Genomic DNA, 13,583 nt, shown 5'->3' with positions numbered 1-13,583 from the left:
CTGAAGACACAGTTTAAGCAGGAAAATCACCAAAAAAGCACAAAAATGCAAAACACGGAGTCCTAAGTAGACTATAAAAGGATACTTGCTCATGGTGTAACTGAAACAACAAGGCAGGGCATTACCTTGTTCCACCTCACTGGGAATAGGCATGATGGCCAACTGCACCACACAGGCACCCCATTTAAAAAAAATTTTCATTGAGGGCGCCTGGGTAGCTCAGTGGGTTAAGCCGCTGCCTTCGGCTCAGGTCATGATCTCAGCGTCCTGGGATCGAGTCCCGCATCGGGCTCTCTGCTCAGCAGGGGGCCTGCTTCCCTTCCTCTCTCTCTGCCTGCCTCTCTGCCTACTTGTGATCTCTCTCTGTCAAATAAATAAATAAAATCTTTAAAAAAAATTTTTTTTCATTGAAACTCAATTTAATTAACATATCGTGTATTACTAATTTTAGGGGTAGGATTTAGTGATCCATCGGTTGCATAAAAGACCCAGTGCTCATTATATCAAGTGCCCTCCTTAATGCCCATCACCCAGTTACCCCATCCCCCTCTTAGCTCCCCTCCAGCAACCCTCAGTTTGTTTCCTAGAGTTAACAGTCTCTTGTGATTTGCCTCTCTGTTTTTGTCTTTTCCTTCCCTTCCACTATGTTCATCTGTTTTGTTTCTTAAATTCCACATGAGTGAAATCATGTGGTATTTGTCTTTCTCTGAATGACTTATTTCACTTAACATAATACCCTCTAGTTCCATCCACATCATAGCAAATGGCAAGGTTTCATTCTTTTTGATGGCTGAGTAAGGCAACCTCTTTGACCTCGGCTGCAGCAACTTCTTGCTAGACATGTCTGCAAAGGCAAGGGAAACAAAAGCAAAAATGAGCTATTGGGACTATATCAGGATAAAAAGCTTTTGCACAGCAAACAATCAACACAACTAAAAGGCAACCTACAGAATGGGAGAAGATATTCACAAATGACGTATCAGATAAAGGGTTAGTACCCAAAATCTATGAAGAACTTACCAAACTCAACACCCAAAATACAAAAAATCCAGACAAGAAAAGGGCAGAAGACATGAACAGACATTTCTGCAAAGAAGACATCCAGATGGCTAACAGACACATGAAAAAGTGCTCAACCTCACTCAGCATCAGGGAAATACAAATCAAATCCACAATGAGATACCACCTCACACTAGGCAGAATGGCTAAAATTAGCAAGTCAGGAAATAACAGATGCTGGCGAGGATGAGGAGAAAGGGGAACCCCCCTATACTGTTGGTGGGAATGCAAGCTGGTGCAACCACTCTGGAAAAATGCATGGAGGTTCCTCAAAAAGTTGAAAATAGAGCTACCCTATGACCCAGAAATTACACTACTAGGTCTTTATCCAAAGGATACAAACATAGTGATTGGAAGGAGCACATGCACACCAGTGTTTATAGCAGCAATGTCCACAAAAGCTAAACTATGGAAAGAACCCAGATGTCCTCGACAGATGAATGGATAAAGAAGATGGGTTATGCCCATTTCATTGATGAAGGCACCAAGACACAGGGAAATTTTACAATGTAATTAAGGTCAACCAGGTAGAAAGAGATTGAGCCTCATTAAATCTCAGATTTTTCGGGGCGCCTGGGTGGCTCGGTGGGTTAAGCCGCTGCCTTGGGCTCAGGTCATGATCTCAGGGTCCTGGGATCGAGCCCTGCATCGGGCTCTCTGCTCGGCAGGGAGCCTGCTTCCCTCTATCTCTCTCTCTCTGCCTGCCTCTTCGTCTACTCTGTCTGTCAAATAAATAAATAAAATCTTTAAAAAAAAAATCCCAGATTTTTCTGATTCTATAGCTTCTATGCCAATGCTTCTCAATCTACCTGGTGGGGAAAGGCCAGTGGGTGATAACAGAAAAACAAAATGGGAAAAAAATTATAAAATACCATATGTGCTTAGATGTCATGCCAATATCAGAATTTTCAAACACTTGCAGCATTTGTACTTGTCTCACACAGCCTGGTAGAAACACTTCTGTCTAGACTGGACTCTAGAATAGCTCTGCATTATCCCCCAAAGAGTTGGGTATTCCTGACTTTCTAGGTGGTCTGGGGACTGGCGTTGAGGCTCCATGAGAAAAGTTCATAATCTCTTTCACCCGCAGGGAACTTGATAATTTCACAAATCAACTTTCCATTGATTTGACCCCTTAAAGTTCTGGGAGGTAGGGGTTCGTTTTCTAACCCCCTCCTCCACCCCCACCTTGTCTTCAGATAAGAAAACCTACTTTTCCCTGTGGCCAGGACACCCCTTCCCTGGGGTCCTCACTAGGCTGACTCCTCATCAGCCTTGGGGTCTCTACTCAGCATCACTTCCTCAGAATGGCCCTCCCCGACCATCTCATCTCGATAGCACCTCTGACCCTTCTGCTCACCATGCCGTTTCACTCCACCACTATCGAAAATTGTCTTTGTCTGTTTACCAGTTTTTCTCTTCCCTTTTTATAAGACCAAGTCCAGAAGGGCACAAACCTCTCAGTTCATCGGCTTTCTCCCCAGTACCTGGCAGAGTCAGGCTCCCTGAAGGATTTGTTGAATGAATGCAGTAAGAGCACAGAACCACAGAGTGGTAAAAGATAGCTTACCTCAGGTCAAAATCAAGTACGTGCAGGAGCTGGAAATCAAATCGAGTCAGCGATTCCCCAGATAATGTTTATGTGTCTCCTTCTCTGAGTCAGGCATCAAGCTGGGCCCTAGGGGGCTGGTGGTGGGAGAGAGAGGTCAGCTCCCATCCTGCTGGGGGCTTACAGATCCAGTGCCAAACCGAGGGGCTCCTCTCTGCCTTTCTGGCTCTTCCTGGTCTCTTCCATTTGTATGTAATCTTCTGCCTACGATGAACAGTTTCTCACAAACAACTGTGTTATCTTGTAAGTAGGGATTATTATTACAACTCTTTCTAGGGTTGCCAGTTAAAACACAGTTCTATTTGAATTGCAAATGAACAATGAGCAATTCTTCAGGATCTGTGTGTCCCATGCAATACCCAGGACATATTTATATTGAGAAATTATTCGTCGTTATCTGAAATTTAAATTTAACTAGATGCTCTGAGTTTTTTCTCTTTTTTTCTTTTTAGTCTGGTAATGCTACACATTTATAGACAAGGAGACTGGGGCTCAGTGAGAGCACGCTGACTTAAAAAGTTTGTCTTCTGGGGCACACCACCAGTAGGAGAGTCACCACCAGCCTGTCCGAAATTGGCTGACTCCTCATTCTCTCTCAAAGACCCTGTGCTTCTGTGGCCAAGCCAGCTCCTGCTGTCCAAATCCACGTACTCTGAAGATCAGCTTGAAGTTGAAATACCTCCTTCACCTCCAGTAAAAAAAAACAGTTTTCATGTCTATATTTTATTATTTTTAGTGAATCTTTTCTGATTATAGAAACATACCTGTAATACATTCACATGATGGAATATTACACCTCAGTGAAAAAGAATGGGTTTCTGCTACACACAACCACCCAATCAGTGAGTTTGGGGGTATTTATACACATCGACTTAAATAAATGATATTGAGTAGGAGTCCAGATAGAGAGGAGATCCTGTCTAACTCTATAAAAATGAAGTCCCAAAATAGGCAAAACCAACCTGTGGGGACAGAATAATGATTCCTGGGGGGGATCGAGGGTGACTAAGAAGAGACATGAGGGGACTTTTTGGGCTTTTAGTAATGCAGATCTTAATCTTAGTGAAGGTTACACACATGTATAAATATATGAATCCAAACTATTTGGTTGAGATTTGCACACTTTCCCATTTGTATGTTATGTGTCCATGAAAAACTTAAAAAGTAATAATAATACATGCTCACTGTTAAAAATGAATTAAGCATGGACAAATCTAAAAGAAAAAAAGAAGTCTGTATGTACCACTGGGAGACTGCACAAGCAACATCTTAAAGTGTATCCGTCCAGATATTTTCCCAGAAGCATTAAATTTTGACGAGCATTTCTTACAAAAGGATTTCAGGATCTACTACCAATCACCAGAGATGCTAATTTATTTAGGAGTCTAAATTTCTGGACAAGTCTTTCACTTACCCAGAAAGCCCTGACACAACTAGATTTAATTTGAACATTTTCAAAAGAGCATGGAACAATTAACATCAAATAAATGGAATTAAAATCAAATTGAACACAGTCTTTCAATGATATGACTTAGAATTTGATTTTAAGTACAGTAATGAATATAAAATGAAAGCGTGAAGGCAGAAAAGAGCTCAGGGGGCCTCCTGGGACCCAGAGTGCCACCTGCCGGTCATGGTCTGCAATGACATCCCACCATCCTCAGGTGAAAGCATGGTCTCCGTATTTATAAGCCCCAAATTTTATTCCCCCTTTTCTTGTATAAGTTTGTACCTGTCCCAAGAGTTTCCCAGAAATCTTTGCTTCCATAATGTATTTCACATCTCCTAAAACAGGGAGTAAGTTAATAAATATTTGTTAAAGAATAAATGAAAGGATGGATGAATGGACGGATGGACAGACAAAAGAACAGACGGGCGTTCTTGAGCGTCATTGTGAAACAAGGGAGCAATCTCTGCCTTACCCATTCTCTTTGTTTTTCTTTTTAATAAAAATGAAGATCTGATATCCCAAAATACAGTAAAATGATTAGTAGCCAAACTAATACACATCTTCACATAGTTACCTTTTAGTGATGAGAGCACCTGCATTCCATTCTCTTAGCGTATTTCCATCTGCACATTAGGGATTTGGAGACAGTCATCCTTCATTACTGCAACTTTGCGCTCTTTGACCAACATTTCCCCCATTCCCCAGCACCCGTGAACCATGGTTCTCCAGCGTGGCTTCTATACGTTTGACTTCTTTAGATTCCATATTTAAGCGAGAGCATGTGGGGTTTTTCGTTTTCTTTTTCTTCATGGGCTTTCTTGGGAAAGAGGATAACCACTGGGTGAGACCAGATGAATGTGAAGGATTATTATGACACCCAAAGCAGGGGGTGGAGGAGTCAAATAGTGACCAGAGTAAGCGGTGAGGCTGTAGAAACAGGCACCATGTAAATAACAGGAAACAAATATATGAGAAACGTCTTGAGCCCGAACTTAATAGGCATCTGACAGGTGTCACCTCTTTCCCTTTTCCTCTTCCTCCTTTGCAGGCTGGCTCACAAATCCTTTCTGCAGGACCCACTGAACTAAGGATGGAGATTTGTCCTCTCCTGGGCTCAGTCCCAGGTGAGGTGATATTCGAGGTCTGTCTGGTACCAGTTCTGAAACAGGCCAGGGTCCCCACGCCTGCAGGTGTGAGCTGGCCTGTCAAAGCCCTCCTGAATTAGGAAATGTGGTTCCTGTGACATTGCTGTCGGGCCATCTGATAGCGAGGTGCCCATCTGAGTGTGTCCACTGTTGACAGCCCCTGACAAGCACCACACTGGTCCTGCTTTTAGATGCCGCACAGTGGGTCTCTGGCCTGCAGCGGAAAGAGTGTGGACAAGGCGTCAGAAGGCTGGGCTCTGCCACTCGCTAGCTAGGTGACCGTGAGCACATTGGGTTGCCTTTGCCAGGATATAAGGATATAAGCCTCATTAGGACAGTGTAATGAGATGATGCCTGGGAAAACACTATGTAGAAGGGTGTGGCTGTTAACAAAACCCCAAATGAACATTATACCCCAGATGTGACCTGAGTGAGCTCAGAAACTACGGGAACCATCGCCTGCTTTGGTCCGGATCCAGCTTCCCTTTATGGAATTGCTTCCGTTTTAGCAGTTACATCACCATCTTAATCACGTGGAGCTTCTGGCCCACCAAGACCTGCTGGCTTCTTAAAATCTGGGCTGTGCCCCATAGACCACCCTTCATTTGGGCAACCGAACTTTCCGAAACTAAATGGAGACTTTGTGCTCCATTTGTACTGGGTAACCTTGATCTTGCTGCTCTGGCCCATCTATACAGGCTGTTAAAATGTTTTTCATAGTACTTTGGCAATTCCATACGTTCTGTCTCCCTGCCATCTTGATGATAGCCGCACATTTCAACAGTGTACAGTCCGGGCATTCGTTCATTCAATATACATTCACTGAGCACCCACTGTTGCCTAGACACTGTGGCAGGAGCTGGCAGACACAAGGGGTCTATCTGACAAAGGGTGGCAGGCACCAGGGTAGTAATCGCAGTGTTGTGGCCGCTGGGGGCTCAGAGAGTGAGGCATTCCCAGTGCTACCAGTAGCAGTGGGAAGGTTTCCCAGTTCAGAAGATGTGGCAGTGGTCAGTGGCCATTCTCCTTTCTTTCTTTCTTTTTTTTTTTTTTAAGATTTTACTTATTTATTTGAGAAAGAGGGCATGAGCAGAGGGGGAGAGATAGAGGGAGAGAGAGAAGCAGACTCCCTGCAGAGCAAGGAGCCGAATGCAAGACTCGATCCCAGTACCCTGGGATAAAGACTTGAGCCCAAGACAGACACCCACCTGGTGGAGCCACCCAGGCACCCTTTCCTCTTCTTTCTGAGCACACCCCTGGACTCTGCTTTCCAGCCCTGATAGTTCTTGGTGCTCCCACAGGAATGACCAGATCTTTCTTCCTGGGCAGGTGAGGACAGGCAGTCCACTATGATGCATCCCTCATGATTTCCTCTACCTTCCCAGCAAAGAAACTGCAGGGAGCAATGGCCTCCTCTTAGCTTTCTAACCTCCCCACCCCAACCCCCCGCCAGTGCACACACTCATTCTGCAAATATTGGCAGATTGCGCCCTTTGGACCAGAACTGTGTTGGGTTCCATGGTGTTCTCTTAAATCCTCTCTGAGTTCAGAATCTCCACGATGGGGAGCAGGGTGACCCTTCTCCACAGGGAGAACCTTTTCCCTAGCCCTTTCATCCCAGCCAGGATGAAGTTCTGAGTCTCTGCATCCCTACCCCCCTGGCTTAGCGTTCCCAGGCAGTGTGTAAAGGTGCCAAGGGAGGGAGGTGTGAGGTGTCACTGCACACATTATCCTCTTGGTCCCTTCCTTAGCAGACTGCTGTGATGAGAAAAACCTGAACTCTGAGTAAGGCGACACAGACTTGTATCCCACACCTGCCACCAATAGATGCTGTGACTTTAGGTACAGCCCATAGAGCCAGCTTCGTAGACCAGACCTTTGGGTCCCCATTCATCTCGAGCATTTTGATTCTTTCTATGCTAATCCCTAATTCCTGGATGGATCTTTTACTCTCCTCTTGTCTAGCTTTATAGAGGAATAAAAGTCTTACAAAAAAGAGGCAGAAGGAAGGGAAAGGAGGTTAGCCAGCCTTCCTTACAAGGGAACACGTGCTGGCAATAAGCAGCCCAGGGGTGAAAAACAATCGCAAAAGGCTATAACCTCTGAACATCCCCAGTCTTCCTTGCCAGAAACTTGATTTCTTTTAGGCCTGGCCTCATCTTGGCCAGACTCATGTTCCATGCTAATTGTCAAGACAGGCTCAAATTATTCATGGAATTTCTCCGCTGGAATGGTTTGGGGGGCTCTCCTTTGCAGATGCATTCCTCCTTCCCTGCCTTCAAGCCTTCCTAGGACTGAGCTAGCTGGACAGGAATCCCTTCACTTTCTCGGGTCTTGTTTTCTCAACTGTAAGCCAGGAAGCTGGTTCCTCCCAGCTCTCGAAGGTCTTGGTGCTGATGACAGGTGCCTCAGCCGGCGTTTTCACACGCAGTTCCCCACCAGCAGCAAACCGCGGAGACGCACACATACGTATGCAGAAAGGATGCCATCCGCCGATTAAATGCAAAAGGAATTATGCGATTAGCAAAGGACGTGGATCACACACGCGAGTCTAACTGCAGCACCTGTGAACGTTCCCTAAATTAGATAAATATGGGCTTCCAGTCACTCTGGTACACAGACTGAATGGTAAAGTTGAGCCAAGTATAGAAGTTGATTATGAGATAGGAGTGATAAACACGGGATGTGCACGAGGCCAATCAAGATTATTAGCCATTAGTAATCATCTCACGCCTAAGGTGGCGTGTTCTAGGAGCCCCGGGCCCCAGAGTTGACAACTGTGTAATGAAGTTACCATGTGTCCCAAAACACGAAACACATTCCTTCATTTTTACATCGCACCTGTCACCTGGGGAACTCCAGCACCTGGGACTGGTGACACTGGCTCGTCGACTGGCCCGGTGCACGTTGCTGAAGTGGGCAAGACGTCGCGTACTGACCTAGAAAAGGAAGCCTGGGTCCTACCATTCTCAGACTCTCCTGAACCTGTCACCCACGATAAATCTTTAAGTCTGTGAGGTAGCTCCTGCATCAGGACCATCCACGGAGAGTGACACGGTGAGAATCTAGGTTCTGGAGACAAACTCTGTGAATTTGAATCCTGTTCTATCATTAATTCTTTGACCAATCAGTTGAATTCATTGGGCCCTGGTTTCCTCATCTCTGTCACGGGGACAATAGTATCACCTATCTTCTGGGGTACATGCAAGGAGTAAAGGAATCATTATCTGTAAAAGTACTAAGAACACTGTCTGGTACATAGTACACACCCAAAAAGTGGCTTATTTCTTCCTATTTAGTTTCCCCTCTTCATTAATTCATTTATTCAGCCAAGTAAGGGCCCACTATGTACAAGGCACCACGCTCATGACCATGTCTATGGCAGGGAACACACGCATGCACGCACGCACGCACACGTCCCACCATTACACTGGGATTAAAGAGGAAGTGTTACGTGTGACATGTTCTACTTACTTGTTTACAAAATGCTCGTTATTCCTTCAAGGCAACCGGAGAAGTCTTCATTGAAGACAGGCCAGGACGAGATTTTAGCAGAGGGGAAACAGAGTAGAAAGATGTGTAACAGGGATGCCTGGGTGGCTCAGTGGGTTAAGCCTCTGCCTTCGGCTCAGGTCATGATCCCAGGGTCCTGGGATCGAGCCCTGCTTCGGGCTCCTTGCTCAGCAGGGAGCCTGCTTCTCCCTCTGCCTGCTCTGCCTTTTCTGCCTGCAGTTCTCCATGCTTCTGCTATCTCTCTGACAAATAAATAAATAAAATCTTAAAAAAAAAAATATGTGTAACATTCTAGGCAGAAGGTGCAAAGATGTTTAGTCAGAAGATCCAAGGCAGGGGCACCTGGGTGGCACAGTCAATAGGGCCTCCAACTCTCGGTTTCAGCTCAGGTCATGATCTCAGGGTGGCAGGATGGAAGCCTTGCCTCAGCTCCACACACAGTGTGGAGTCTGCTTGGGATTTCCCTCTGCCTCTACGCCTCCTGCTCTTGCTGTCTGGGTGGGAGGGATGGGGTGGCTGAGTGATAGACATTGGGGAGGATGTGTGTTGTGGTGAACGCTGCATATTGTGTAAGACTGATGACTCACAGACCTCTATCCCTGAAACAAATAATACATTATATGTTAATTTAAAGAAAAAAAGGAAAGCGTGTTTATGGAGAGGATAAATGACAAGTAGGTATTATATTATAAAAACCAAAGTTTTAAAAAAAACTGTGAATATGAATAGAAAAAACATTGAAAGAAAACGTGTCGTGACATTCATAGGTGATATTTTATATCTGTATCAATAGATCTATATTTGTGTTTTTATATAAAATACATAAATAAATCTTTAAAAAAAGATAACACTAAAAAAAGAAATATCCAAGGCAACAAACATCAAGTTATTGCCAGAAGTGATGGGTGAAGTTGGAAATCCGCTTTGCGGTCATTTGTGGCTGGGGGTGGGAAGTAGAGGGGTGGGTCTCAATTTCAAGCCCTGAGTATTAATTTTATCCTGTAAGTCACACATTTTAGGACAAAGAGGGGTTAAAGGAAGATGACTGTGGCAGGTGAGCAAAAAGGATGGACAAGGAAAAAACTAGTAACAATGTGAGCTACGATGCTACTGCAACAGTCCAAGCATGCTGTAATGGGGGTGAGAATGAAAAGAAAGGCAAGGGACATTGGGAAAGACAAATGACAGGACTCCGTGACTTATGAGCTCACACAGTGAGGATATACAGAGCAAGGATAAAGAGGAGGAGGAGATGACGTTATGGTTTTGAATGTGAGGAGCATGGACAGAATAGGAGGCTTGCTGGTCAGCAAGATTCTGATTCCCAGTTGCACAGAGCAGAAGTTCAGAACATGGGCTTAAGAGCAGAACAGTTAAGGATACCTGCTATGCTATCTGCTAGCTGCGTTATTCCAGCCAGTTTTAACCTCCCAGAGCTTTTCTCATTTGCAAAATAGGGATTAAAACAACATACTTCTCACGGATGTGAAGATTAAGAAAGAGAATAATGTGATGAAAACATCAAGCACCTGCAAAGTACCCGCCCGAAGAGAGCACAAAGTCAATGCCAAACGGAAGAATGCCAGGGCCCCCAGAGGATACAAAAGTATTTAATGATACCCTGCACTCGTATACTACTGAACGAATATTCATGTTTCGATGATTTGGAAGCTCTTTCCAGATCTGGCAGAACCACCAATATCACAACATACTGTCAACGTACTGTCGGTTAAAGCCCCGAAAGCACCAGTTGGCACATGCTTGGGTCAGGTTAAAAACAAACCAGCTCACTGTACGGCTTTGGAGCCACAGGGAGACAGAGGAAGGAGCAGAGGGGAAGAATCCTTGCTAATGGGGGGCGCCTGGGTGGCTCAGTGGGTTGAGCCGCTGCCTTCGGCTCGGGTCATGGTCTCAGGGTCCTGGGATCGAGTCCCGCATGGTGCTCTCTGCTCAGCAGGGAGCCTGCTTCCCTCTCTCTCTCTCTCTGCCTGCCTCTCTGCCTGCTTGTGATCTCTCTCTGTCAAATAAATAAATAAAATCTTTAAAAAAAAAAAAAAAAAAAAAAAGAATCCTTGCTAATGGAACTGGACCATGAATTTGGGTAAATTCCTCCCATATTCTCATCAAGGACCCTATCGTTTTCCTTCTCACGCCTCTCGGGCAACACCAGCTTCCACAAACCTTTCCTGATTTCCTGTGACAGACGTGGTGGTGAAGATCCCAGGGGTTGCTGACCAGTCAGCTGTGGTGTGTGAACTTCAAAGGCCCTATTGACACAGCTGCAGGCCCCTGGGCCAGGGGCCGGCGGGGGCGGGGGCAGGCCTGTCTGAAATGCTTGAGCCATACCTCGAGAGCAGCAAAACAGCAAAGGGACCCATAAACCATCCCCAGTTCTCAGAGGGAGCTCTGTTATTTAGGCAACAAAAAGTCACTGTGCCAAAGCAACCTGGTTCTGTCAAACGGCCCCCTGGAGTTTGGAAATTACAGGCCTAAATCTAGATCTAATCCATTTTCTCTCACTGCAGAGCTCTGCTCACAGCTAATGTCTTATTACAAGTAAAACTGCCCTTCAGCCAAAGCTGTGAAGTTTTCAAAAGTACCGGGACCCTCTGTTTAAAAATATAACAAAACAAAAAGAGAGCAAGCCGTGAAGCAGTCTGTTGGTCTGCCTGTCATATCTCAAAGCCTGTGCCTCTTCCAGTTTCCAAGGGGGACTCAGCGTCAGCATTGAATCATACTATGTTGGAAGATTCAAGGAAGCAAGTCTGCCACCACCACCACCACCCCACACCCCCAAATCACAGGGGAGATGCCTACAGCCCAGGAATTGTGTGGCGTGTCTACGATCACACAGCACGTGACAGTTCCTATGGTGGAAATCCATAAGCTAGCAAGATACTGGATCCTATTAAAAAGACGATTTCCTTATAATCAAATAAAAATTAATGTTTTCAAACATTTTTTTACTTTACATTTGTTGACTCCGTTGGTCCCACACCATCAATGAAGTCTTTATGTCACTGGCATTTCCAGCCCCTTTCACAGAAAAGGAATCTGAGGTTCAGAGAGGTACTTGGCTTGCCCTAGGTCACAGAGCTGGCAGGTACCACAGCCAGGCTTAGAACCAGAGTCCCCAGGTTCTAAGCCAGTCGGCCAGTATTAACCAAATCCAGTTTTATGCCCCAAGCCATGCTTAGAGATAACCATGGGAGAAGAGACACAGACAGCAGAGAACAGGAGAGGACATTATGTACTAATAGAGCCAAAAAACTAGACAAGAAACCTTAAATTATGATGCACTTTTAATTCTACTAAGAGATAAGAGTATGTTATCTTAGAAAATTTTTTCTTGTTCAATGTATTTTTCTCAAGCATTCTATAAATTAAGTCCAAAAAAGAGCTAAGGCAGACCGCGGGTTCCAAAGACCTGACCCCACAGCTAAGCACTGAGCACAGCTGCCCTGTAGCAGGGGGTGGAGGGAGGCAGCTGAAGGGGCCAGAGGATACAGACCCAGGCAGTCAGGAGGTATGATTTCCTGTCCCAGCGGTCTGCTTCCTGGGAATCTCTTTCCCCAGAGTGATTACAACCAGAAAAAATAAAAACAAAAATGAATATTGATTTGTCTATAACAATGTATAGTAAATAGTACCTACCCTGATGTGTAAATGTCATGCTCAGTCCTTTATGTCCATTATTCCATCTCACCCCCACGGCAACCCTTCAAGCTGGGTATTTTGATCCCTATTTCAGTGAGGAGGAGAATGTTAACTGAGAACTTAACCTCAGAGAGGTTAAGTAATTTACCTATGGTCACACAGATATCATGATGAGGCGACTTTGAACCAAGGCCTATTTCCCTCCACAGGCCTGACTTGTATCCACATCCTACCCTTGTTCCAAGAAGATAACGGACTAGAAGACGACTCTCCTTCTCCTTTCTCTAAACCCTGAGTTTCCCTCAGAGGCGACCATCTAGGATATGACACAGACAGGACATTTTCACAATGACATCAAGATAACGAATACCTAAAATTTTGGTTAACCAGTATCTTTCCCTTTTCCTTAAAAAAAAGATCATTTTGCATTATTCAAACCAATTTAAAAATAATTCTCATTTCAGAGATTGAGTTAGGAATGAAGCTTAGCGCTATTTAAAAAGCACATGTAAAACTATCCATTTTGTGGGCTGATTCTAAAGCAATTACTGCAACTGATTTCCGCACTGAAAAGCACTGTGTGTTTTTATTGAGCATTTGCAGTTAAAGCTGAGAAGGGAGCTATCTCTTTCTTTTCAGAAGATCCTAAGTATTTTGTCAGCAAAATGAATTACGTATGTCTTAAATAATCTCTGTACTGTATGATAAAGCTACACAGTGGGATTCTACCACAGTAGAATAGTGGTAGTGGAATTCTACCACAGTATCATGGGCTACATAAGGTCAGACCAGATCCTGGAAACCAGGAGCTTACGGGGAACTCACAAGTGACAAGGAGGCAGAAGACAACTGCTGGGGAAGAAGTGGGATGCTGGAAGGCTCGGTGACTACTTGTAACCCTGTTGGGGGTGCCCCCAACCCCGGCCTGCCTTGGCTCATCAGGAACCTTCTGTCTTCCGGGCTCCCTGCTCCTGGACACAACAGCAAGCCAGCCAAGGTTTAACTGACTTACTGAAGCGGACCTCAGTGATCATTCCAGGAGAAAGCAGGCCTCCTCCTGGGATTCTGCAGCAGTAGTTAGACAGGATCAGAAAAGCAAGCAACTTCTCCAAATGAAGGCCATGTCCCTGGAAAAGAGAAAGAGAGAAAG

General features: G+C 45.0%; 1 long non-coding RNA gene across 2 annotated transcripts in view; it reads right to left on the bottom strand.

Moving 5' to 3' along the window:
* Positions 1 to 809: 809 nt before the first annotated feature.
* The window catches only part of LOC116599274, a 17,422-nt gene continuing 4,648 nt past the window's right edge, over positions 810 to 13,583 (bottom strand). Inside the window, exons 2-6 of one of the 2 annotated variants that reach the window (XR_004289303.1) lie at positions 13,259 to 13,560; positions 12,582 to 12,749; positions 4,693 to 4,931; positions 2,630 to 2,745; positions 810 to 844 (exon numbers count right to left, since the gene is read on the bottom strand). This is a non-coding gene — a long non-coding RNA (uncharacterized LOC116599274). The remainder of the gene's footprint in view (positions 845 to 2,629; positions 2,746 to 4,692; positions 4,932 to 12,581; positions 12,750 to 13,258; positions 13,561 to 13,583) is intronic. The other variant, XR_004289302.1, reaches the window with a different exon arrangement.

The sequence above is a fragment of the Mustela erminea genome, chromosome 9 (genome assembly GCF_009829155.1).
Source record: "Mustela erminea isolate mMusErm1 chromosome 9, mMusErm1.Pri, whole genome shotgun sequence".
Taxonomy (NCBI): Eukaryota; Metazoa; Chordata; class Mammalia; order Carnivora; family Mustelidae; genus Mustela; species Mustela erminea.
Note: the sequence above shows the minus strand (reverse complement) of the source record. Positions and strands in the feature narration are given on the sequence as shown.